The 26,614-nt window shown below is 38.0% G+C and overlaps 1 long non-coding RNA gene across 2 annotated transcripts; it reads left to right on the top strand.

The window, feature by feature from the left end:
- LOC118826574 lies at positions 1-26,614 on the top strand. Of its 2 annotated transcripts, XR_005008761.1 has the most exons (4): positions 1-79; positions 1,019-1,148; positions 2,156-2,481; positions 26,037-26,614. It is a non-coding gene; the product is annotated as an uncharacterized LOC118826574 (long non-coding RNA). The 2 variants fall into 2 exon arrangements; XR_005008760.1 differs by having other exon boundaries at positions 1,019-2,481.

Genomic DNA, 26,614 nt, shown 5'->3' with positions numbered 1-26,614 from the left:
AGAGTTCAGAGGTCATTGGTCACATGGGTTTTTCGAGCACAAACTCTATTGAACGATCAACACAGTTCTCCGGTGTAAAGTAAGTTGTTTTTCCTTAAACGTGCTAAAACCTTCTGTACAAAATGTAATATACTATCAAGTATTCACTTACCCGTTTGTCTACATCTCCAGGGCTAAGTCTCCACTGCTAAACTTAGCATATAGCTGCTCGTACGCCTATTTTTATCAACTACAGCTGAGAGTTTCCTCATATCTTGTGTGTTGTGATTTTTTTTTAGTAATGGTTATCCGTCCAATATTCCTGTTTTGATCATACTCTCACAAAACAAATCAGAGGGTGTTTGTAATTGTACATGTCATACCACACAGTGAAGCATAGCCCTCTTCAGTCCTGCAGAACACCATATACAGTAAGCTAGCTAGCGTTACTAAGACCTACACGACCTTTCATAGCATCAACCTCACTTTATTTTTCTCTATGTAAACTTTACTGTGTTCTCATATACAACATATTTCCTTATCAGAAATCTGCTCTGTTAAGCATTCAGTTCACTTCTATCAACACAATTCATAGACACTTTGTTCTAATAACCCAGTTGCTAACATTTGCTTATATCTTCATTCATTCGTTTATTTCAGAATTGTCACCCCAATTGTACCCCCAAAAAGGCAAAATTTTTATAGCATGCTTTCAGTAGAATAACCTATGATGCATCTTCATATAATCATGTTAAACACATTCACTGCAGTCATTGTTTGTTATCTTTACAAATACCACATATTAATTAACTTCCCATGTGTCCTGCGTTTTCAACCCATCACTGCCAGCACATTATGTTCAAATATTTCAAGGAACATACAGTTCACACTCACATACAATTAAATAAACTATTACGAACATATTACATATTGCATACACATTACAAACATTGGCCCACATTCACAAACCCAAAATCACTCCATTGACCTACACATGAAAACAACTCTCTGATGTCTTCCATTTCATCTTTGCCTGTAGGTGTCCACTGAAGCAACATATCAGGCAAAACCTCCAGTATACTGAGTCTACCATCCAAAGCATCCAGTGAACCACTGATCAGCTCTCCAGTGTCCTGAGTCTGGAACCACCAATGAAGCAACAGTTCTCAGTCAGACTAAGTTTGCCATCCTAGGACTTTAGTACACAACACAGTTACATGTACACACTTCATCACTATATACACCACAACTCCCTAATGTATTTCATACAAAGCACAACCTAACTTTCACATCAGCTGTCACACCATTACACAATATTCCACCCTGCTAGAACACTTGTTTCTCAAATATAAATTGTCATGGATTAACACTGATACACTCTCATACACACTATCTTTATAATAATTGCCTTAAATTGGCTACATTGTCACATGCACTACTCTTATACCTTTACCGTTTTATATTACTTATACACACATTCTGTTATATTTATGATTAAATATATATGATATATAATATATGATATATAATATATGATTCGTTGTCACTTAATTTTACTTCTACATTTCTCTGACTTGGTATTTCCAAATTGCATTACTTTGCTGTCCAAAATGAGATATTGACCCACCCATCTTTCAGTGACAACCTATTTCCCTTACAGTTTTCACATTTCTTACTGTATGTATGTAGTAAAACATACATTTTTCTTAACAGTTCCACACTATTGATCACATTGCCTTCATTTGCAGTTCTACACACACAGGCTCTCTCTACACTACTAACACTCCTTATGGACATTATGCTCATATAAAGCACAAACTGCTTAACCAAGTAAACATCATTCAGCAAAAAGACTTTTACTGCACAACTCCTAAAAATATTCATAGTACATAACAAAATAACCACACATGACTTGTACATCACACCTTAACACAACTTTGTCTCTTCGTTTCTAAGTTCATAACACCATACCTAAAGTCAACAACTCTCCCTCTATTCTGTCTCTCAACACACCATTATAGCTGTAACTCAGCCAGCATTTCTCTGGAATCATACATTTCGCAACCAACACCTACAGCAAAACACTGATCACTAAACAGCTCCCCTGTCCTGACTGTTACACACAAGAGCTCAAGTGAGACAAACATTACTTCAACAACTTGCTGATATTTTCTAGCTTTCCACTGTGTCCACTGAAGCTACACATCAGCCAACCACTCTCCAGTATCCTGAGTCTGGCACCCAGGGGTTCCAGTGAACCACTGATACACCCACAACTCTCCAGTATCCTGAGTCTGGCACCCATGGGGTCCAGTGAACCACTGATACACCCACAACTCTCCAGTATCCTGAGTCTGGCACCCAAGGGGTCCAGTGAACCACTGATAGAGTAGCAACTCTCCAGTATCCTGAGTCTGGCACCCAAGGGGTCCAGTGAACCACTGATAGAGCAAGGACACTTTAATATCCTAAGTCTGTCACCCACAGTCTCCAGTGAAACCGGTTAGTTAATGGCTTCCTTCACTTCCCACTCTTTCACAATAAGACCTTTTCAGGCACCCAACGAGTGTACTCAACAGCACACACTCAATTACAGTCCACACTGCAGCTCTCTAATAAGCGTCATAAAAATAATAATACTTCCAGCACTACAGCCGATAGTCACAGGAATAAACACAACTGTCTTCCTCCCTGAAATTCCTTGTAACTTCTGGACTCCATTCACTTAGTTTTTGACCTAAGCTGGGTTTGAGAACCTTCTCATCTACTCATTGTTTATGGCAACTGAAGGCGTCTTGATGAACTGAGTTCCTTTCAGTTCTATTCACTCTACCTATGAATAAGACCCACAGCTTGAGGCCTTTTTAGGCCTAGTGGGCTAAATGAAAAGCTTGAGGCCTTTTTAGGCCTAATGGGCTAAACCTGCAGAAGGGCCCATACTGCTGTTGCATGCTTGAACCCTATTGTTTTTGCTCGGATTTTTCTTATTCTTATTATTATTATTATTAGGGTTCAAGCATGCAGTGCGTAGAACCCTATTGGAATTGTGAGGATTTTTCTTATTAGGGTTCAAGCACGCAGTGCGGAGAAGCCTATTGGAATTGTCAAGATTTTTCTTATTATTTTTCCGCCCTGAAACGGAACGCACAGCCCAAACCGTAAGTCCTAGAGACTTGAAACTTGGTCAATAGGTAGTAGTCCCTCCCGCTACTCAGGCGCAAGGATCAGCCCAGTCGGCCACAAGGGGGCGCTACAGCGCAGAAAAATCATTTTTGCTTAATAACTCCTAAAGCAGATTTTTCGCAGACAAGCCACATTTTTTTCCTGGTTCTATGGGTCCAAACAAACAACTTTGTCATTGGGACCATTTAGCTCCGCCCACTTAGATTTTGAGCTAATTTGCATAATATGCAAAACCTACTTTTGCGTACAAGTCGTACAATTTTTGCCCAATCCTCAAGTAATTGGTGTCAAAAAATTTAGAAGAGCCTTACCCTCAAGAATTATCAAAAACATTTTGACTTTTCTAAACAACATGGCTGTCATATGCAAATGAACCCTTCTGGATAAATTCAAAATAATTCAGAATTAATTGAAAATTCTGTAACTCAACAACCCTTCAGCCAAAAAAATTCAAACTTGACAGACACATTTGGGAGAAGATTCTGAGGTAGGCATTAGATTTTTGTGCGCATATGTCATTAGGGGGCGGAGTTAATGCTACATGGCTGTTTCTCAGCATCCGTACATCCGATCAGACTGAAACTTTGCAAATACCATCTGTTGGCCAGACTATAAGTGAATTTTATAAGGACAATTTGATTAATTGAAGTACATAGTCGCCATCAGCCAATCTGCATTTAGCAGGCTTTTGACAGGCTTAACATTGACCAATCATCATGAAACTTGAAGGATCTCTAAATATAGCCACTTTCTAACAACCAATCAAGTTTGAAAAAAATTGACTGCTGGGGGGCGCTATTCATAAAAATTAACATATTATTACATATTATTACTATGTTATTACAAGTTTGCTTGAACATCCTTGTGTATCATATGTAGTACGTTATTCCAAACAATTTTGCAAATGCATATTCATTACAAAACTGCATAGTTTTTTTGTAATCGGTAACTGTTTTAAAAGCCTACTTTTGAAACTAGTCCCTGGATTTTGATCCAATCTTTTCGAACTTGATCTGGAAAAATTCTTTGGCATCTGTAGGTAAATAATTATCAAAAACATTTTGACTTTTCTACTCAGGGTCATGTGAATTAAACACCAAATTCCTGCATACATGGCATTGTTAGCTTGGTTAGCTATAACTCAACATTCATTGGTCAGATCATGTTCAAACTTTGAGTATTTGTACAAATTGAGATTCTAATGGAGTATGCCAAGTTTGGTCCAGATTGGCCTTTGGGTGTCCTTCAGCACTCAAAAACACTGAAAAATCAATAAAAATGCTATTACAATGTTATTACAAGGCCCACATATAAACAATTGGTGCCATGTCACTCAGTCCACTAAGAGGAACAACTGTCTAATTGCATGTTATGTCAAAAATTGCACTGCTTGTCTTTTATTTTGGCTTATTCATTCAAAGATTTCACTATACAAAGACTTACTATACAAAGGCTTGAGCCCTTTCTAGGCCTAATATAATAAAAGGCTTGAGGCCTTTTTAGGCCTAATGGGCTAAACAAAAAGCTTGAGGCCTTTTTAGGCCTAATGGCCTAAACCAGAAGCTTGAGGCCTTTTTAGGCCTAATGGGCTAAGCCTGCAGAAGGGCCCGTGCTGCTGTTGCGTGCTTGAACCCGCTCATTGCCGCTTGCGGCTATATTTAGGGTTCAAGCATGCAATGCATTGAACCCTATTGGAATTGTCAAGATTTTTCTTATTATTAGGGTCCAAGCACGCAAGTGCGTAGGACCCTATTGTTTTTGTTAGAGTTTTTCTTATTATTCTTCTTCTTCTTATTAGGGTTCAAGCACGAAGTGCGTAGAACCCTATTGGAATTGTGCGGATTTTTCTTATTATTATTAGGGTTCAAGCACGAAGTGCGTAGAACCCTATTGGAATTGTGCGGATTTTTCTTATTAGGGTTCAAGCATGCAATGCATTGAACCCTATTGGAATTGTGAGGATTTTTCTTCTTCTTATTATTATTATTTTTCTGCCCTGAAACGGAACGCACAGCCCAAACCGTCAGTCCTAGAGACACCAAACTTGGTCAATAGGTAGTAGTCCCTCCCGCTACTCAGGCGCAAGGAATTAGCCCAGTTGGCCACAAGGGGGCGCTACAGCGCAGGCCAACGCGTTTGGGTCTATATCTCCTAAACCAGATTTTTGCCAGACAAGGCATATTTTTTTCCTGGTTCTATGGGTCCAAATAAACCTTTTGGCTATTTTGATTGTTTAGCTCCGCCCACTTAGATTTTTCGCAATACCGCGAAATATGCGAAACCTACTTTTGCGAACTAGTCCTACAATTTTTGCCCAATCCTCATTCATTTGGTGTCAAAAAATTAAGAAGAGCCTCAAAGTCAATAATCATCAAAAACATTTTGAGTTTTCTATACAACATGGCTGCCATATGCAAATGAACCCTTCTGGATAAATTCAAAATAATTCAGAATTAATTGAAAAATCTGTAACTCAAGAACCCTTCAGCCAAAAAATTTCAAACTTCACAGGCCATGTCAGTAGCCCATTCTGAGGTAGCCATTCGATTTTTGTGCGCATAAGTAATTAGGGGGCGGAGCAATAAAAACAGGGCATTTTCTCTGCATCTGTACATCCTATCAAGCTGAAACTTGGCATGCAGCATCCTCTCGACATTCTACAAGTGGGGATTTAAGGACATTTGGATGCATTGAAATTTGTGGTCGCCATCGGCCAATAAGCATTCAGTAGGCCATTTGACAGGCTTAACATTGACCAATCATGACGAAACTTGACTGATGTCTATATGTACCCACTTTCTAACAACCAGTCGAGTTTCAAAAGATTTGACCACTGGGTGGCGCTATTTCAAAAAATTACACATTATTACATGTTATTACAATATTATTACAATTTTCGCCTACAGCCTATTGTACTACCATGTGACAAACAATTTTGCCAATGCATGTTCATTAAACATCTGTATAGTTTTTTTGTAATAGATAAATGTTTCAAAACCCTACTTTTTGAACTAGTCTCTGGATTTTGATCCAATCTTTTCAAAATTGGTCTAGAACAATTCTTTGGCCTCTCTCCGTAAATAATTATCAAAAACATTTTCACTTTTCTACTCAGGGTCATGTGGATCAATCAATTATTTCCTGCATACGTGGCATTGTTAGCTCGATTAGCTATAACTCACCAGTCATTAGTCAGATCATGTCCAAACTTTGAGGATTTATACATATTGAGATTCTAATGGAGTATACCAATTTTGGTCCAGATTGGCCTTTGGGTGTGCCTTAGCACTCAAAAACATTGAAAAATCAATTAAATTGCTATTACAATGTTATTACAAGGTCCAGATATAAACAATTGGTGTCATGTGACTCAGTCCACTAAGATGAACAACTTTCTAATTACATGCTATGTCAAAAATTGCACTGCTTGTCTTTTATTTAGGCTTATTCATTCAAAGATTTCACTATACAAAGACTTACTATACAAAGGCTTGAGGCCTGTTTAGGCCTAATATAATAAAAGGCTTGAGGCCTTTTTAGGCCTAATGGCCTAAACCAACAGCTTGAGGCCTTTTTAGGCCTAATGGCCTAAACCAGAAGCTTGAGGCCTTTTTAGGCCTAATGGGCTAAACCTGCAGAAGGGCCCATGCTGCTGTTGCGTGCTTGAACCCGCTCATTGCCGCTTGCGGCTATATTTAGGGTTCAAGCATGCAATGCATTGAACCTTATTGGAATTGTGCGGATTTTTCTTCTTCTTATTATTATTATTCTTTTTCCGCCCTGAAACGGAACGCACAGCCCAAACCGTAAGTCCTAGAGACACCAAACTTGGTCTACTGGTAGTAGTCCCTCCCGCTACTCAGGCGCGAGGAATCAGCCCTGTCGGCCACAAGGGGGCGCTACAGCGCAGGCCAACGCGTTTGCGTCTATATCTCCTAAACCAGATTTTTGCCAGACAAGCCATATTTTTTTCCTGGTTCTATGGGTCCAAATAAACCTTTTGGCTATTTTGATTGTTTAGCTCCGCCCACTTAGATTTTTCGCAATACTGCGAAATATGCGAAACCTACTTTTGCGAACTAGTCCTACAATTTTTGCCCAATCCTCATTCATTTGGTGTCAAAAAATTCAGAAGAGCCTCAAAGTCAAGAATCATCAAAAACATGTTGAGTTTTCTATACAACATGGCTGCCATATGCAAATGAACCCTTCTGGATAAATTCAAAATAATTCAGAATTAATTGAAAAATCTGTAACTCAAGAATCCTTCAGCCAAAAAATTTCAAACTACATAGGGCATGTCAGTAGCCCATTCTGAGGTAGCCATTCGATTTTTGTGCGCATAAGTAATTAGGGGGCGGAGCAATAAAAACAGGGCATTTTCTCTGCATCTGTACATCCTATCAAGCTGAAACTTGGCATGCAGCATCCTCTCGACATTCTACAAGGGGAGATTTAAGGACATTTGGATACATCGAAATTTGTGGTCGCCATTGGCCAATAAGCATTCAGTAGGCCATTTGACAGGCTTAACATTGACCAATCATGACGAAACTTGACTGATGTCTATATGTACCCACTTTCTAACAACCAGTCGAGTTTCAAAAGATTTGACCACTGGGTGGCGCTATTTCAAAAAATTACACATTATTACATGTTATTACAATATTATTACAATTTTCGCCTACAGCCTATTGTACTACCATGTGACAAACAATTTTGCCAATGCATGTTCATTAAACATCTGTATAGTTTTTTTGTAATAGATAAATGTTTCAAAACCCTACTTTTTGAACTAGTCTCTGGATTTTGATCCAATCTTTTCAAAATTGGTCTAGAACAATTCTTTGGCCTCTCTCCGTAAATAATTATCAAAAACATTTTCACTTTTCTACTCAGGGTCATGTGGATCAATCAATTATTTCCTGCATACGTGGCATTGTTAGCTCGATTAGCTATAACTCACCAGTCATTAGTCAGATCATGTCCAAACTTTGAGGATTTATACATATTGAGATTCTAATGGAGTATACCAATTTTGGTCCAGATTGGCCTTTGGGTGTGCCTTAGCACTCAAAAACATTGAAAAATCAATTAAATTGCTATTACAATGTTATTACAAGGTCCAGATATAAACAATTGGTGTCATGTGACTCAGTCCACTAAGATGAACAACTTTCTAATTACATGCTATGTCAAAAATTGCACTGCTTGTCTTTTATTTAGGCTTATTCATTCAAAGATTTCACTATACAAAGACTTACTATACAAAGGCTTGAGGCCTGTTTAGGCCTAATATAATAGAAGACTTGAGGCCTTTTTAGGCCTAATGGGCGAAACCAAAAGCTTGAGGCCTTTTTAGGCCTAATGGGCTAAACCTGCAGGAGGGCCCGTACTGTTGTTGTGTGCTTGAACCCGCTCATTGCCGCTTGCGGCTATATTTATTATTATTATTATTCTTTTTCCGCCCTGAAACGGAACGCACAGCCCAAACCGTAAGTCCTAGAGACACCAAACTTGGTCAATAGGTAGTAGTCCCTCCCGCTACTCAGGCGCAAGGAATCAGCCCATTCGGCCACAAGGGGGCGCTACAGCGCAGGCCAACGCGTTTGGTTCTATATCTCCTAAACCTGATTTTTGCCAGACTAGCCATATTTTTTTCCTGATTCTATGGGTCCAAATAAACCTTTTGGCTATTTTGATTATTTAGCTCCGCCCACTTAGATTTTTCGCAATATTGCAAAATGTGCGAAACCTACTTTTGCGAACTAGTCCTACAATTTTCACCCAATCCTCATCAGTTTGGTGTCAAAAAATTCAGAAGAGCCTCAAGGTCAAAAATTATCAAAAACATTTTAAGTTTTCTATACAACATGGCTGCCATATGCAAATGAACCCTTCTGGTTAAATTCAAAATAATTCAGAATTAATTGAAAAATCTGTAACTCAAGAATCCTTCAGCCAAAAAATTTCAAACTATATAGCGCATGTCAGTAGCCCATTCTGAGGTAGCCATTCGATTTTTGTGCGCATATGTAATTAGGGGGCGGAGCAATAAAAACAGGGCATTTTCTCTGCATCTGTACATCCTATCAAGCTGAAACTTGGCATGCAGCATCCTCTCGACATTCTACAAGTGGAGATTTAAGGACATTTGGATACATCGAAATTTGTGGTCGCCATTGGCCAATAAGCATTCAGTAGGCCATTTGACAGGCTTAACATTGACCAATCATGACGAAACTTGACTGATGTCTATATGTACCCACTTTCTAACAACCAGTCGAGTTTCAAAAGATTTGACCACTATTTCAAAAATTTACATATTATTACATGTTATTACTATATTATTACAATTTTCGCCGAAAGCCAATTGTAGTACATTGGGACAAACAATTGTGCCTATACATGTTTATTAAAAATCTGCATAGTTTTTTTGTAATCTATAAATGTTTGAAAACCATACTTTTCGAACTAGTCTCTGGATTTTGATCCAATCTTTTCAAAGTTGGTCTAGAACAATTCGTTGGCATCTGTAGGTAAATAATTATCAAAAACATTTTGACTTTTCTACTCAGGGTCATGTGAATTAAACACCAAATTCCTGCATACATGGCATTGTTAGCTTGGTTAGCTATAACTCAACATTCATTGGTCAGATCATGTTCAAACTTTGAGTATTTGTACAAATTGAGATTCTAATGGAGTATGCCAAGTTTGGTCCAGATTGGCCTTTGGGGTTGCTTCAGCACTCAAAAACACTGAAAAATCAATAAAAATGCTATTACAATGTTATTACAAGGTCCACATATAAACAATTGGTGCCATGTGACTCAGTCCACTAAGATGAACAACTTTCTAATTACATGTTATGTCAAAAATTGCACTGCTTGTCTTTTATTTAGGCTTATTCATTCAAAGATTTCACTATACAAAGACTTACTATACAAAGGCTTGAGGCCTGTTTAGGCCTAATATAATAAAAGGCTTGAGGCCTTTTTAGGCCTAATGGGCGAAACCAAAAGCTTGAGGCCTTTTTAGGCCTAATGGCCTAAACCAACAGCTTGAGGCCTTTTTAGGCCTAATGAGCTAAACCTGCAGGAGGGCCCGTACTGCTGTTGCATGCTTGAACCCGCTCATTGCCGCTTGCGGCTATATTTATTATTATTATTATTATTTTTCTGCCCTGAAACGGAACGCACAGCCCAAACCATAAGTCCTAGAGACACCAAACTTGGTCTACTGGTAGTAGTCCCTCCCGCTACTCAGGCGCAAGAAATCAGCCCAGTCGACCACAAGGGGGCGCTACAGCGAAGGCCAACGCGTTTGGGTCTATATCTCCTAAACTAGATTTTTGCCAGACAAGCCATATTTTTTTCCTGGTTCTATGGGTCCAAATAAACCTTTTGGCTATTTTGATTATTTAGCTCCGCCCACTTAGATTTTTCACAATACTGCAAAATGTGCGAAACATACTTTTGTGTACTAGTCCTCCAATCTTTGCCCAATCCTCATGTGTTTGGTGTCAAAAAATTCAGAAGAGTGTCCTGGTCAATAATTATCAAAAACATTTCAAGTTTTCCATACAACATGGCTGCTATATGCAAATGAACCCTTCTGGATAAATTCAAAATAATTCAGAATTAATTGAAAAATCTGTAACTCAAGAATCCTTCAGCCAAAAAATTTCAAACTATATAGCGCATGTCAGTAGCCCATTCTGAGGTAGCCATTCGATTTTTGTGCGCATATGTAATTAGGGGGCGGAGCAATAAAAACAGGGCATTTTCTCTGCATCTGTACATCCTATCAAGCTGAAACTTGGCATGCAGCATCCTCTCGACATTCTACAAGGGGAGATTTAAGGACATTTGGATACATCGAAATTTGTGGTCGCCATTGGCCAATAAGCATTCAGTAGGCCATTTGACAGGCTTAACATTGACCAATCATGACGAAACTTGACTGATGTCTATATGTACCCACTTTCTAACAACCAGTCGAGTTTCAAAAGATTTGACCACTATTTCAAAAATTTACATATTATTACATGTTATTACTATATTATTACAATTTTCGCCGAAAGCCAATTGTAGTACATTGGGACAAACAATTGTGCCTATACATGTTTATTAAAAATCTGCATAGTTTTTTTGTAATCTATAAATGTTTGAAAACCATACTTTTCGAACTAGTCTCTGGATTTTGATCCAATCTTTTCAAAGTTGGTCTAGAACAATTCGTTGGCATCTGTAGGTAAATAATTATCAAAAACATTTTGACTTTTCTACTCAGGGTCATGTGAATTAATCACCAAATTCCTGCATACGTGGCATTGTTAGCTTGGTTAGCTATAACTCAACATTCATTGGTCAGATCATGTTCAAACTTTGAGTATTTGTACAAATTGAGATTCTAATGGAGTATGCCAAGTTTGGTCCAGATTGGCCTTTGGGGTTGCTTCAGCACTCAAAAACACTGAAAAATCAATAAAAATGCTATTACAATGTTATTACAAGGCCCACATATAAACAATTGGTGCCATGTGAGTCAGTCCACTAAGAGGAACAACTGTCTAATTGCATGTTATGTGAAAAATTGCACTGCTTGTCTTTTATTTTGGCTTATTCATTCAAAGATTTCACTATACAAAGACTTGAGCCCTTTCTAGGCCTAATATAATAAAAGGCTTGAGGCCTTTTTAGGCCTAATGGCCTAAACCAGAAGCTTGAGGCCTTTTTAGGCCTAATGGGCTAAACCTGCAGAAGGGCCCGTACTGCTGTTGCGTGCTTGAACCCGCTCATTGCCGCTCGCGGCTATATTTAGGGTTCAAGCACGAAGTGCGTAGAACCCTATTGGAATTGTGCGGATTTTTCTTATTATTATTATTATTATTATTATTCTGTTTCTTCCCTGAAACGGAACGCACAGCCCAAACCGTAAGTCCTAGAGACACCAAACTTAGTCAATAGGTAGTAGTCCCTCCCGCTTCTCAGGCGCAAGAAATCAGCCCAGTCGACCACAAGGGGGCGCTACAGCGAAGGCCAACGCCTTTGGGTCTGTATCTCCTAAACCAGATTTTTGCCAGACAAGCCATATTTTTTTCCTGATTCTATGGGTCCAAATAAACCTTTTGGCTATTTTGATTATTTAGCTCCGCCCACTTAGATTTTTCACAATACTGCAAAATGTGCGAAACATACTTTTGTGTACTAGTCCTCCAATCTTTGCCCAATCCTCATGTGTTTGGTGTCAAAAAATTCAGAAGAGTGTCCTGGTCAATAATTATCAAAAACATTTCAAGTTTTCCATACAACATGGCTGCTATATGCAAATGAACCCTTCTGGATAAATTCAAAATAATTCAGAATTAATTGAAAAATCTGTAACTCAAGAATCCTTCAGCCAAAAAAATTCAAACTTCACAGGCCATGTCAGTAGCCCATTCTGAGGTAGCCATTCGAATTTTGTGTGCATAAGTAATTAGGGGGCGGAGCAACAAAAACAGGGCATTTTCTCTGCCTCTGAACATCCGATCAAGCTGAAACTTGGCAGGCAGCATCCTCTCGCCAGTCTACAAGTGTGCATTGAAGGACGTTTGGATACATTGAAATTTGTGGTCGCCAGCAGCCAATAAGCATTCAGCAGGCCATTTGACAGGCTTAACATTGACCAATCATGACGAAACTTGGCTGGTGTCTATATATAGCCACTTTCTAACAACCAGTCGAGTTTCAAAAGATTTGACCACTGGGGGGCGCTATTTCAAAAAATTACATATTATTACATGTAATTACAATATTATTACAGTTTTCGCCGAAAGCCTATTGTAGTACATTGGGACAAACAATTGTGCCTATACATGTTTATTAAAAATCTGTATCGTTTTTTTGTAATAGATAAATGTTTCAAAACCCTATTTTTTGAACTAGTCTCTGGATTTTGATCCAATCTTGTCAACGTTGGTCTAGAACAATTCTTTGGCATCTCTAGGTAAATAATTATCAAAAACATTTTGACTTTTCTACTCAGGGTCATGTGAATTAATCACCAAATTCCTGCATACGTGGCATTGTTAGCTTGGTTAGCTATAACTCAACAGTCATTGGTCAGATCATGTTCAAACTTTGAGTATTTATACAAATTGAGATTCTAATGGAGTATGCCAAGTTTGGTCCAGATTGGCCTTTGGGTGTCCTTCAGCACTCAAAAACACTGAAAAATCAATAAAAATGCTATTACAATGTTATTACAAGGCCCACATATAAACAATTGGTGCCATGTGAGTCAGTCCACTAAGAGGAACAACTGTCTAATTGCATGTTATGTGAAAAATTGCACTGCTTGTCTTTTATTTTGGCTTATTCATTCAAAGATTTCACTATACAAAGACTTGAGCCCTTTCTAGGCCTAATATAATAAAAGGCTTGAGGCCTTTTTAGGCCTAATGGCCTAAACCAGAAGCTTGAGGCCTTTTTAGGCCTAATGGGCTAAACCTACAGAAGGGCCCATGCTGCTGTTGCGTGCTTGAACCCGCTCATTGCCGCTTGCGGCTATATTTATTATTATTATTTTTCTGCCCTGAAACGGAACGCACAGCCCAAACCGTAAGTCCTAGAGACACCAAACTTAGTCAATAGGTAGTAGTCCCTCCCGCTACTCAGGCGCAAGAAATCAGCCCAGTCGACCACAAGGGGGCGCTACAGCGAAGGCCAACGCCTTTGGGTCTGTATCTCCTAAACCAGATTTTTGCCAGACAAGCCATATTTTTTTCCTGGTTCTATGGGTCCAAATAAACCTTTTGGCTATTTTGATTATTTAGCTTCGCCCACTTAGATTTTTCGCAATACTGCAAAATGTGCGAAACCTACTTTTGCGAACTAGTCCTCCAATTTTTGCCCGATCCTCATCCATTTGGTGTAAAAAAATTCAGAAGAGCCTCAAGGTCAATAATTATCAAAAACATTTTAAGTTTTCCATACAGCATGGCTGCCATATGCAAATGAACCCTTCTGGATAAATTCAAAATAATTCAGAATTAATTGAAAAATCTGTAACTCAAGAATCCTTCAGCCAAAAAAATTCAAACTTCACAGGCCATGTCAGTAGCCCATTCTGAGGTAGCCATTCGAATTTTGTGTGCATAAGTAATTAGGGGGCGGAGCAACAAAAACAGGGCATTTTCTCTGCCTCTGAACATCCGATCAAGCTGAAACTTGGCAGGCAGCATCCTCTCGCCAGTCTACAAGTGTGCATTGAAGGACGTTTGGATACATTGAAATTTGTGGTCGCCAGCAGCCAATAAGCATTCAGCAGGCCATTTGACAGGCTTAACATTGACCAATCATGACGAAACTTGACTGGTGTCTATATGTAGCCACTTTCTAACAACCAGTCGAGTTTCAAAAGATTTGACCACTGGGGGGCGCTATTTCAAAAAATTACATATTATTACATGTAATTACAATATTATTACAGTTTTCGCCGAAAGCCTATTGTAGTACATTGGGACAAACAATTTGGCCTATACATGTTTATTAAAAATCTGTATCGTTTTTTTGTAATAGATAAATGTTTCAAAACCCTATTTTTTGAACTAGTCTCTGGATTTTGATCCAATCTTGTCAACGTTGGTCTAGAACAATTCTTTGGCATCTCTAGGTAAATAATTATCAAAAACATTTTGAGTTTTCTACTCAGGGTCATGTGGATTAATCACTACATTCCTGCATCAAGGCATTGTTAGCTTGATTTGCTATAACTCATCAGTTATTGGTCAGATCATGTTCAAACTTTGAGGATTTGTAGATATTGAGATTCTAATGGAGTATGCCAAGTTTGGTCCAGATTGGCCTTTGGGGGTGCTTCAGCACTCAAAAACACTGAAAAATCAATAAAAATGCTATTACAATGTTATTACAAGGCCCACATATGAACAAATGGTGCCATGTGACTCAGTCCACTAAGATGAACAACTTTCTAATTACATGTTATGTCAAAAATTGCACTGCTTGTCTTTTATTTTGGCTTATTCATTCAAAGATTTCACTATACAAAGACTTACTATACAAAGGCTTGAGGCCTGTTTAGGCCTAATATAATAAAAGGCTTGAGGCCTTTTTAGGCCTAATGGACGAAACCAAAAGCTTGAGGCCTTTTTAGGCCTAAAGGCCTAAACCAGAAGCTTGAGGCCTTTTTAGGCCTAATGGGCTAAACCTGCAGAAGGGCCCGTACTGCTGTTGCGTGCTTGAACCCGCTCATTGCCGCTCGCGGCTATATTTATTATTATTATTCTTCTTATTATAATTTTTCTCCGATAAAACGAATCGCCCAGACCAAACCGTAAGTCCTAGAGACATGAAACTTGGTCAATAGGTAGTAGTCCCTCCCACTACTCAGGTTCGCGAAATGAGCCCAATCGGCCTAAAGGTGGCGCTATTGCGCAACACAACGCGTTTGGCTCCATAATTCCTTCCCCAGATTTTTGCCAGACATGACATATTTTTTCCTGATTCCTTGGGTCCAACAAAACAATTTTGTAATTTGGACCATTAAGCTCCGCCCACTTAGATTTTGAGCTAATTTGCATAATATGCGAAACCTACTTTTGCGAACTAGTCCTACAGTTTTCATCCAATCCTCATGTTTTTGGTGTCAAAAAATTCAGAAGAGCCTGAACCTCAATATTTATCCAGCACATTTTTAATTTTGTAAACAATATGGCTGCCATATGCAAGTTAATCCTTCTGGAAAAATCAAAATAATTCTTATTTAATTGAAAAATCTGTAACTCAAGAATCCTTCAGCCAAAAAAATTGAAACTTGACAGGCTTATTCCTAAGGAGACTCTGAGGTACCCTATCATTTTTTGTGCGCATAGGTCATTAGGGGGCGCTGTAAATGCTACATAGCTGTTTCTCAGCATCCGTACCTCCGATCAAGCTGAAACTTTGCAAGTACCATCTATTACAAAGACTATAAGTGAATCTTTCAGGACACCTCGAAATATTTAAATTTATGGCCACCATTGGCCAATAAGCTTTCAGCAGACATTTGACAGGCTTACCACTGGCCAATCCTCATGATACTTGACAGTTGTCTCTATCTCACCACCTTCTAACATCCTGTAAAGTTTCAAAATATTTGGCCACTGGGGGGCGCTATTACTGAAAATCAAGTATATCTTGTACATGTTGTCATATTTGGTCATATAACTTAGATGCCCTCATGCAGTGCAGCGTTCCAAACCATTTTGTCATTATAAGTCTATATCCATGGAATTTTAAGCTATCTTCTCAACACCGGTCTAGAAATACTCTGTACCCTCTCTAGGTAAATAATTATCCAGCACATTTTCCATTTTTTGCTCATTATCATCTCCCTCCAGGACATAATCATTGCGGTCATAGCATTGCTAGCTTTAATTGCTATAACTCATCAGTCTTTGGTCCGATCATCTCATAATTCTAGAGGTAACTGTAAATTGAGACTCTGATGTGGCTTGCAAAATGTGATCCTGATTGGCCAATAGGGGGCGCTTTAGCACTAAAAAACACCTAAAATCTTTAAAAATGTTGTTCCAACAATCCTACAAAGTCTACAAATAAATAAGTGGTGTCTTCTGATTCAGTTCACTGATCTGAGTAACTTTGTAATTACATGTTATGTCATAAATTGTACTCCTTCTCTGGTATTTTGAATTATTCATTCAAAGACTACAGCTTATTATACCAAGGTCAAAAGGTCAGTGTAAACAAAACTCGGTGAACATCTTTGATGAATGTCCCTGATCAATGTTCATAACATGTGAAGACCTTTGGACCAATTCTGACCTACTTTCACTAAGGTCCTTTTTGCTAAAAGGACCCTTATGATTGCACTGGGTCTCATTATGTCATGCTTATCAAAGGCTTTAACATGGAGAAACAAAATACTTTGCAAACGCAAAAAAGACCAAGATTTTACCATCACTCATATATTCCTTCAGACCTTTGCAGATCAGTAAATTGAAATGTAAACATATATTAGGTTTAAAATCCTCTGCTCATTGTTCATGACAAATGAAGGCCTGTTGATGAACTCACACATCTTTTCAGCCTCTCTGCCTCGAAGGCCCAAACTGTGTTAGGCCTTATTAGGCCTATTTGGCTCAAAGTGCATGAGAGCTTCTTGGGCTTAGGCATGCTTGGACCCGCTCATTGCGGCTTGCTGCTATGTTCTTCTTCTTATTCTTTTTCTCCGATAAAATGAATCGCCCAGACCAAACCGTAAGTTCTAGAGACATGAAACTTGGTCAATAGGTAGTAGTCCCTCACGCTACTCAGGCGTGTGACATGAGCCCAATCGGCCTAAAGGTGACGCTATTGCGCAACACAACGCGTTTGGTCCTTTAACTCCTTCCCCAGGTTTTTGCCAGACAAGACACATTTTTTTCCTGATTCCTTGGGTCCAAGAAAACAACTTTGTAATTTGGACCATTAAGCTCCGCCCACTTAGATTTTGAGCTAATTTGCATAATATGCGAAACCTACTTTTGCAAACTAGTCCTACAGTTTTCATCCTATCCTCATGTTTTTGGTGTCAAAAAATTCAGCATATCCTAAACCTCAATAATTATCCAGCACATTTTTGATTTTTTAAACAATATGGCTGCCATATGCAAATAAATCCTTCTGGAAAAATCAAAATAATTCTTATTTAATTGAAAAATCTGTAACTCAAGAATCCTTCACCCAAAAAATTTGAAACTTGACAGGCTTATTCCTATTGAGACTCTGAGGAAGTCTATACATTTTTGTGCACATAGGTCATTAGGGGGTGCTGTAAATGCTTAATATGCCTATATAGCTGTTTCTCAGCATCCATACGTCCTATCATGTTGAAACTTTGCAAGTACCATCTTCTAGTAAGACTTTAAGACAGTCATTAAGGACACTTCGATATATTGAAATTTATGGCCGCCATCGGCCAATAAGCTTTCAGCAGCCATTTGACAGGTTTACCCTTGGCCAATCATCATGATACTTGACAACTGTCTCTATCTCACCCCCTTCTAACATCCTGTGAAGTTTCAAAATAAATGGCCACTGGGGGGCGCTTTTTTTGTTTTTTGGTCAAACACCTTAGATGACCTCATGCAGTACAGTGTTCCAAACCATTTTGTCATTATTAGTCTATTAAAAAAGTGCATAGTTTTTTTTCAATCGTTAATTGTTTGAAATTAGCACTTTTCGAACTAGTCCGTGGAATATTAAGCTAACTTCTCAAAACTGGTCTAGAAATACTCTGTAGCCTCTCTAGTTAAATAATTATCCAGCATATTTTCAATTTTTTGCTCATTATGGTCTCCCTCCATCACTTAATCATTGCGGCAGTAGCATTGCTAGCTTAAATTGCTATAACTCATCAGTCATTGGTGTGATCATCTCAAAATTATAAAAGTCTCTATAAGCTAAGACTCTGATGTGACTTGCAAAATTTATTCCTAATTGGCAAATAGGGGGGCACTGAAAAACGCCTAAAATCTTTAAAAATGTTATTACAATTATACTACTAAGTCTACAGATGTGTTCTTTGATTCAATTCACTGACCTGAATAACTTTGTAATTGCATGTTATGTCATAAATTGGACTCCTCCTCTGGTATTTTGAATTATTCATTTAAAGACTACAGCTTATTATACCAAGGTCAAAAGGTCAATCTGAACAAAACTCAGTGAACATCTTTGATGAATGTCCCTGATCAATTTTCATAACATGTGGAGACCTTTGTGCCAATTCTGACCCACTTTCACTAAGGTCCTTTTTGCTAAAAGGGCCCTTATGAGTCCTTTGGGTCTGTTTATGTCATGCTTATCAAAGGCTTTAACATGGAGAAACAAAATACTTTGTAAAGGCAACAAAGACAGAAACTTTACCATTACTCATGTATTTCATCAAACCTTTGTAGATCAGTACATTGAAATGTAAACATATATTAGATTTAAAACCCCCTGCTCATTGTTCATGACAAATGACAGCCTGTTGAGGAACTCACACATCTTTTCAGCCTCTCACTGCGTTAGGCCTTATTAGGCCTATTTCGCTCGAAGTGCATGAGAGCTTCTTGGGCTTAGGCATGCTTGGACCCGCTCATTGCCGCTTGCTGCTATATTTATTATTCTTTTTCTCGTTACGTGTTGTGGAGAACAGACTGTAAGTCCTAGAGACACCAAACTTGGTAGGTAGATGTAGTTTGTCTGCATCTCGCCAGGCAACAAAAATGACCCTGATTGGCCAAAGGAGGGGGGGCCTCTATAGAGCATCAAAACACGTTTTGCTTTATAACTTCTACACTATGATGTGTAGAGTCAAAATTCTTTTTTTGCCTGATTCCATGAGTCAAGCCAAACAACTTTGCAATTTGGACCATTTAGCTCCGCCCACTTAGATTTTTTGCTAATGTGCCTAATATGCAAAACCTACTTTTGCGAACTAGTCCTAGGGTTTTCACTCAATCCTCATGTGTCTGGTATCAAAAAATTCAAAAATTATTGAGTCTGAACCTCAATAATTATTAAAAACATGGTGACCTTTCTAAACATTATGGCTTCCATATGCTAATGAACCCTTCTGAAAGAGTTCATAATTCATTTAAAACTCTATAAGTGGAGAATGCTTCTGCCTTAAACATTGAAACTTGACGTGCACATTTATGACCAGATTCTGTGGTAGCCTATCAATTTTGGTGGGCATATGTCATTAGGGGGCGGGGCAATTGCCAATTAACTGTTTCTCAGCATCCGTGCATCCGAATGAGCTGAAACTTGGCAAGTAGCATCTACTAGACAGACTATAAGTGAATCTTGAAGAACATTTTGATTCATTGAAATTTATGGCCACCATCAGCCAATCAGCATTCAGCAGGCTTTTGACAGGCTTTCCATTGACCAATCAGCATGAAACTTGAACGGTGTCTATATGTAGCCACTTTCTAACAACCAGTGAAGTTTCAACAGATTTGGCCACTGGGGGGCGCTGTTCATAAATATTCATGTATTATTACATGATATGAACGTATTATTACTATTTTTGACCCAAACTCTGTATGAATCTTATGTAGTACAGTGTGCCAAACAATTGTTCATTTGCATATTTATTATAAAAATGCATAGTTTTTTAGTAAACATTAACTGTTTGAAAACCATGCTTTTCCAACTATTCTCTGGGTTTTGATCCAAACTTCTCGAATTTGGTCTAGAAATACTCTGTGGCCTCTCTAGGTAAATAATTATTAAAAAATTATTGACTTTTTCACTCAACCTGGTGTTGCTCTATCAATTCATCACTGCGTCCATGACATAGCTAGCTTGATTTGCAGTAACTCATCAGTCTTTGGTTGTATCATCTCAAAACTTTGAGTACTTATATATATTGAGCCTTGGATGGAATATGCAAAACTTGGTCCAGATAGACGCCTTAGGGGGCGCCTTAGCCATCAAAAACCCTAAAAATCATCATAAATGCTATTACGATGTTATTACAAAGTCGACAGATAAACACACAGTGCCATTTGATTCAGTTCATTGACCTGAATAACTTTCTGATTGCATGTTATGTCATATATTTCGCTCCTTGTCTAGTTTTCTGAATTATTCCTTCAACAATTACAGCTTATTATACTAAGGTCAAAAGGTCAGTCTGAACATAACTCAGTGAACAGCTTTGATCAAGTTCCCTGGTCAATTATCATAACATATGGAGACCTTTTGACCAATTCTAAACCACTCTCAGTAAGCTCCTCTGTGCCAAAAGGGCCCCTTCTGAGTGCACTGGGTCTCATTGTGGCCTGATTATCAAAGCCTTAAACATTGAGAAACAAAACCCCTTGCAAACACAACCATGACAGTTTTTACCATTTTGACACTTTTACCATTACTCATGTATTTTTGACATCTATGTTGATACTCCTTTGCATGTTCTACAAACCTTTGTAGATCAGTCCATAGAATATATATATTTATATTTACAATTGCATATTTGATTTACAGGCTTACAGTTACACATTTGTAATTGCACCACTATATTTACCAGCTGTTATAGCTCACATTAACACAGAGAGTAATTACTACAGTGAGAATTTAGACTTTTTGCAAGTAGTTGCTGTGACTGATGGCAGCTGTTAACCTTTTGGCTTGCACAAGGATCATATTTTAACACGTGGTCAATATTTCTAAAAAAAGACATGGTCTGATCTGGTCAAAATGAAGCGTTAGCAAGATTAATATCATTGCGAGAGCCGTTGGGATGTTATTAATGATAATCAATTAAGTAATTATGTAGAATATGGTGGCAGCAGAATAAGTTGACAAGAGCGTTAGTAGGTCATGGTGACCAGCCAAAGAGAGATCTTTGGGGTTTTGTGAGTTTCATTGCCTGATCTTTGTATTGTGTAATGTCCCAAATATGCTAAGTTTCTAATATGCTACTGATGGTTCTTCCCAGTATGTGAGATATAGTGCTCTGCAGTATCAAACATTTTGGTCAAGTGTCTAGTGCTCCACCACATAATGCCTGGAAATGTCTTGTCATACATACAGTATAATTTGTGGAGCCGCTATTGACTTTCTGAGAAAATTTGCATTATCATAAAATAAATATTATTATTCCTCGCTCCCATCTTGTCAAACTAATCCAAATATATCATGTTCACAGCAACAGTCAGCTTCCTAAGTAAGCAAATACTGTAATTCCTTTCTTCGTTATCATGAGTATGGTGGTTAGTAGGTAGCTGCTTACATGACATCAGTACAACATATCTCACTAAGGCAATAAAATACTTTTACTGTTAAGCCACTCAAGTCCATGTGTTACAACTCAAACATTGTAAAATCACTGTGGTGCTATTGTTCAATAAGTAGTTTTTGTCATTTATTATATATATATATATATATATATATATATATATATAAAGAGGGCAGCAACAGGTTTTTACCATTTGCATATTTGTGCATATTTACAGTCCTTCACATTTTCAATAAGTGTTGAGGTTTAGGGATGCTTCTATGCTATTTTTAGTAGTTTTTGGCCATAACTATTTATTATACAACATACATGATTTTTTTGTGTTTTAATTTATAACATTAAGGGCACTTTAAATTAGTCCACCACTGACTGAGATAATCTCTGTCTAGCTAACAGAATCATTGGCACATTCGGTGTTTGCTGAGAAAAAAGACCCTGATACTGCTTCCTAGCATAAGTGTCCTTACAGCTGTTTTTACCCAAGCAAAACCCAAAAGAATTGATAGTCTTTATTTTTGTGTTAACACTTCTGTGCATACAGACATGCATGGCTTCTGCTCAGCCTGTCTAAAGTTATTGCTGACCCATCTAAATTTCTATTTTTTTTAACAGCTTCCTGCTAATTATTTGAAATGTCGGTAGTTGTAGAATACTATCATCATATTAGAACCATTTTATATGTACCTACAGCAAAATATATATAGTATTGAAAATACATACATACATACATACATACGTACATTACAAGTATGTGCGTGTGTGTGTGTGTGTGTACGTATGTGTGTTTTTCTGTACGGCCTGGGTTGGACCTGCATTTCCACCCTGAATAGTGGTCCTAGATTTAGAACTAGAATTATTTATTGTATAAAAATGCTTTAGCATCGCAACACCTTGTTTGCATTGGACTATGGTTTGTCTGACCAATGCTTGTGTACAATGCCTTTGTTCTCTTGATGTGTTTAGACATAGGTGTTTATGGCAGTGTTTGGACATCACTGTCAGTCTTCATTTCTCTCCATCCATTCAGCCCCCATTTGTTTTCAGCTCACTTTGTCTGCTTTAATCAGGATGCTACCTCCCAAATGAGATATAGGAATGGTATGCTCTCAGTCAGTCAAGCTATAGCTGGAACCAGATAACCAGTGGAGAGTAGGACAAAAAAGAGCCACAATGCCATTCCAGTCTAAATATCTATGAAACACTCAAAGGCTAAACATGGAAAAAGAGGAGGAGATTATATGATGAGCAAATACTGGCTTTACACAATCAGAGAACATTGTTCATATGGTTATGCTAAGTATAGACACTTTAAGAATAAAGTATCCATTAGATGTCTTTATGTCAGTGCTCCTACTGAGCACAATATGTTCCTTTTGCAGTGAGGATTACTGTAAAATGTGATCATGATGATTGCAAGAAATACAGTCCATTTGAAAAATAAAAAGTTGGCAGTATATCTTAGATTTTTCCTGTTTTTTGAGAAATAAGCCGTATGTTTTTAATGGAATAACTGAAATACAATGCTTATGCAGTTTTCCAAACCAAACAAACAGAACACACTGTCTAATGCCAATGTGTAATTTAATAGGATCATAGCCACAGTGGGCTGATCGGTTGAGATAGCATGAATGTGAAGAATGCCTTTTGTTGAAGTTAAAGGTTACCCCATACTGCTGTGGTTACGGTCACACATTTTCCTGCTTTAAATTACCTCAGCTATTTTACTAAATGTCTGTCCCTGCATGTCAGTTCATGATTTACCTTTATGAACTGGTGTTTAGTATCACCTCCTAAAAAGCTGTTTTTCTTGCCCTGTGTGTGTGGGATGGGGTGGAGGGGGGGTGTTTTCATAATTTGATATGTATTGTGAATTTTGCACTAAATAAATATCAATATGTACAACATCTAAGTGCAGAAATAAAAACAGGTAAATGGCATGTTGCTTCCACAAGTGTATTTGGCAGAACCTAATATTAGAGAAGAAAAAAATCCAGATTATAGTGTTATGTGATAAAGTACATTTTTTATTTGTAGCACATTTACAGAAATCTGGGTCCTAGGCCCCAGTCAGTAAACAAGAGGCGTGAAAGGCAAAAACTCCCTAAAAGCAAGAGAAATAACTCTGAAAGAAAGACTTACCTCCTCTGGGCTGAAAGAAACCCTATCCTCCTCTGGGCTGCCCTGGATAGCAAAACAGTAACACAACAATAGCATTAGGAGTTATATGGTTTTATATGTAAGCCAGTAGACATTAAGAAGAATGTAAGTACAACCCCATTTCCAACACAGTTGGGATGCTGTGAAAAATGTAAATAAAAACAAAATGCAATGATGTGCAAATCATTTAAACCCTATATTTCATTGAAAATGCTTCAAAGACAACATATCAGATGTTGAAGCTGAGACATTTTATTGTTTTTATCAACAGGTTACCACCAGGTCAGAAAACACCAGTAACATCACTGGCAACACTAACATCACTGGGTAGAAAAAGAGAATCTCAGAGAGGCTGGGTCTTTCAGAAGTAAATATGGGGAGGGGTTCACCACTCCGTGAAAGACTGTGTTGGCAAATATTGCAACAATTCAAGAATAACGTTTCTCAACATAAAATAGCAACAAACTTGGGGATTTCATGATCTACTGTACATGGTATCATTAAAAGATTCAGAGAATCTGGAGAAATCTCTGTATGTAGGGGCTAGGCCAAGATCTTTGGGCCCTCAGACGGCACTGCATTAAAAACGATTTTGTAGTGGAAATCACTGCATGGGTTTAGAAAAACTTCTGAAAAACACTCTCTATGAAAACAGTTTGGTGCTGCATCCAAAAATGCTAATTAAAACTCTTAAATGCAAAGAAGGATCCAGGAATGCTGCCACCTTCTCTGGGCCTGAGCTCTTTTAAAATGGCCTGAGGGGAAGCGGAAAAGTGTCCTGTGGTCCAACAAATCAAAATTTGAAATTCTTCTTGGAAATCATAGACACTGTGTCCTCCGGGTTTAAAGACCACTCAGCTTGTTATCAGTGCACAGTTCAAAAGCCAGTATTCATAATGGTATAGCGGTGCATTAGTGCACATGGCGTGGGTGACTTGCACATCTGAGAAGGCACCATTAATGCTGAACGATATATACATGTTTTGGCAACATATGCTGCCATCCAGATGACACCTTTTTCAGGGAAGGCCTTGATTATTTCAGCAAGACAATGTCAAACCACATTCTGCATGTATTACAACAGCATGGCTCTGTATTAAAAGAGTCCATGTGCTGAAGTGGTCTGCCTGCAGTCCAGATCTGTCACTACTAAAAACATTTGGCACATTATAAAATGTAAAATACGACAAAGGAGACCACGAACTGTTGAGCAGCTGAAATCCTATATCAAAAAAGAATGGGAAAACATTTCACTTTCAAAACTACAGCAGTTGGTCTCCTCAGTTCTCAAGTGCTTACAGTGTTGTTAAAAGAAAAGGTGATACCACACAGTGGTAAACATGCCACTGTCCCAACATTTTTGGAACATGTTGTTGGCATCAAATTCAAAATGTGCATTAAAATTTCTCAGTTTCAACATGTGATTTGTTGTCTTTGTATTATTGTCAATGAAATATAGGATTTAAATGATTTGCATATAATTTAATTTTGTTTTCATTTTGCTCAGCGTCCCTTTTTTGGAAATGGGGTTCTAATACGATCACAGAAAGAAACAGTAAAAAAGGCTTAAATAAACAGTTTGAATAATATTACATTGTCATGGTAATTATTTAAAAGAACCATATTAGGACTAACTCTGTTCCTGGTTCTTGCAACAAGAAAATTTCATGGGAATATTTATTCGATTTTTATGAATAAAGTCACAATTCTGAATAAAAAAACAAAATATCACAATATTGAAATAACTTTGTCTACAATAGCATCTTCATATACTAAAAAAAATCTGATATAAACTCTTACAGAACTGCCTCTGCAAAATGTCGTTTCATAACACCTCAGTCCCTGCCCTTGCCAAAGTTTGTGCATGCCACTGATCAGAGGTGAGCATCATGCGTGGTAAGCGTAGTTCTAATGTGAGATTGTTACACTTTTAGGAATGGTCTTTATGGATACTGGAACAGACTGGAACATACACGACAGAAGTTGGATACAGAAGACGATGTAGAGCACATGTGTAAGATTGAATAAGCACCTTGAAAAAAAAAAAAAACTGTGTTGACAGACCTTATGGCTTTGATTCCAAGTACTTTAAACCTCTCTTTGTTCTCTTATGGAGGGCCTGACCTCTGAAGCAGTAATAATCAAATCCAGTAGCATTCCAGCTCCATACAACTTAGTAAAGATATCTGATTTCCTTTGATACATTTTTCTTTCAAGAAATAAAGTCCACTGCAAAGTCTGCTGGTGCCAGCTCCTGGTCATCAGCCATGGTATGTTGTATATTTTGCAATACATGGATAATGTGTTTCCATGAAAGGGGGCTTTAAAGTGACAGTTTCTGTGCTTTGTTTTCACTAGGCCGTAACTGCTGTTTTGATGTTGCCATATATCCCCAAGTAAAAGAGCAGCTGAAAGAAATATGTTTTAAAGATGTTATCTCCTGCCTTTTGAAACATTATTGCAGTGTGTTCCTTTCTCTGCATGCACAAGCTCTTGCTGAGCCTTTGGCTCT

This window comes from Colossoma macropomum, unplaced genomic scaffold (genome assembly GCF_904425465.1).
Source record: "Colossoma macropomum unplaced genomic scaffold, Colossoma_macropomum, whole genome shotgun sequence".
Taxonomy (NCBI): Eukaryota; Metazoa; Chordata; class Actinopteri; order Characiformes; family Serrasalmidae; genus Colossoma; species Colossoma macropomum.
The sequence above is the reverse complement of the archived record's forward strand: the minus strand, read 5'-3'. Positions and strand labels throughout refer to the sequence as shown.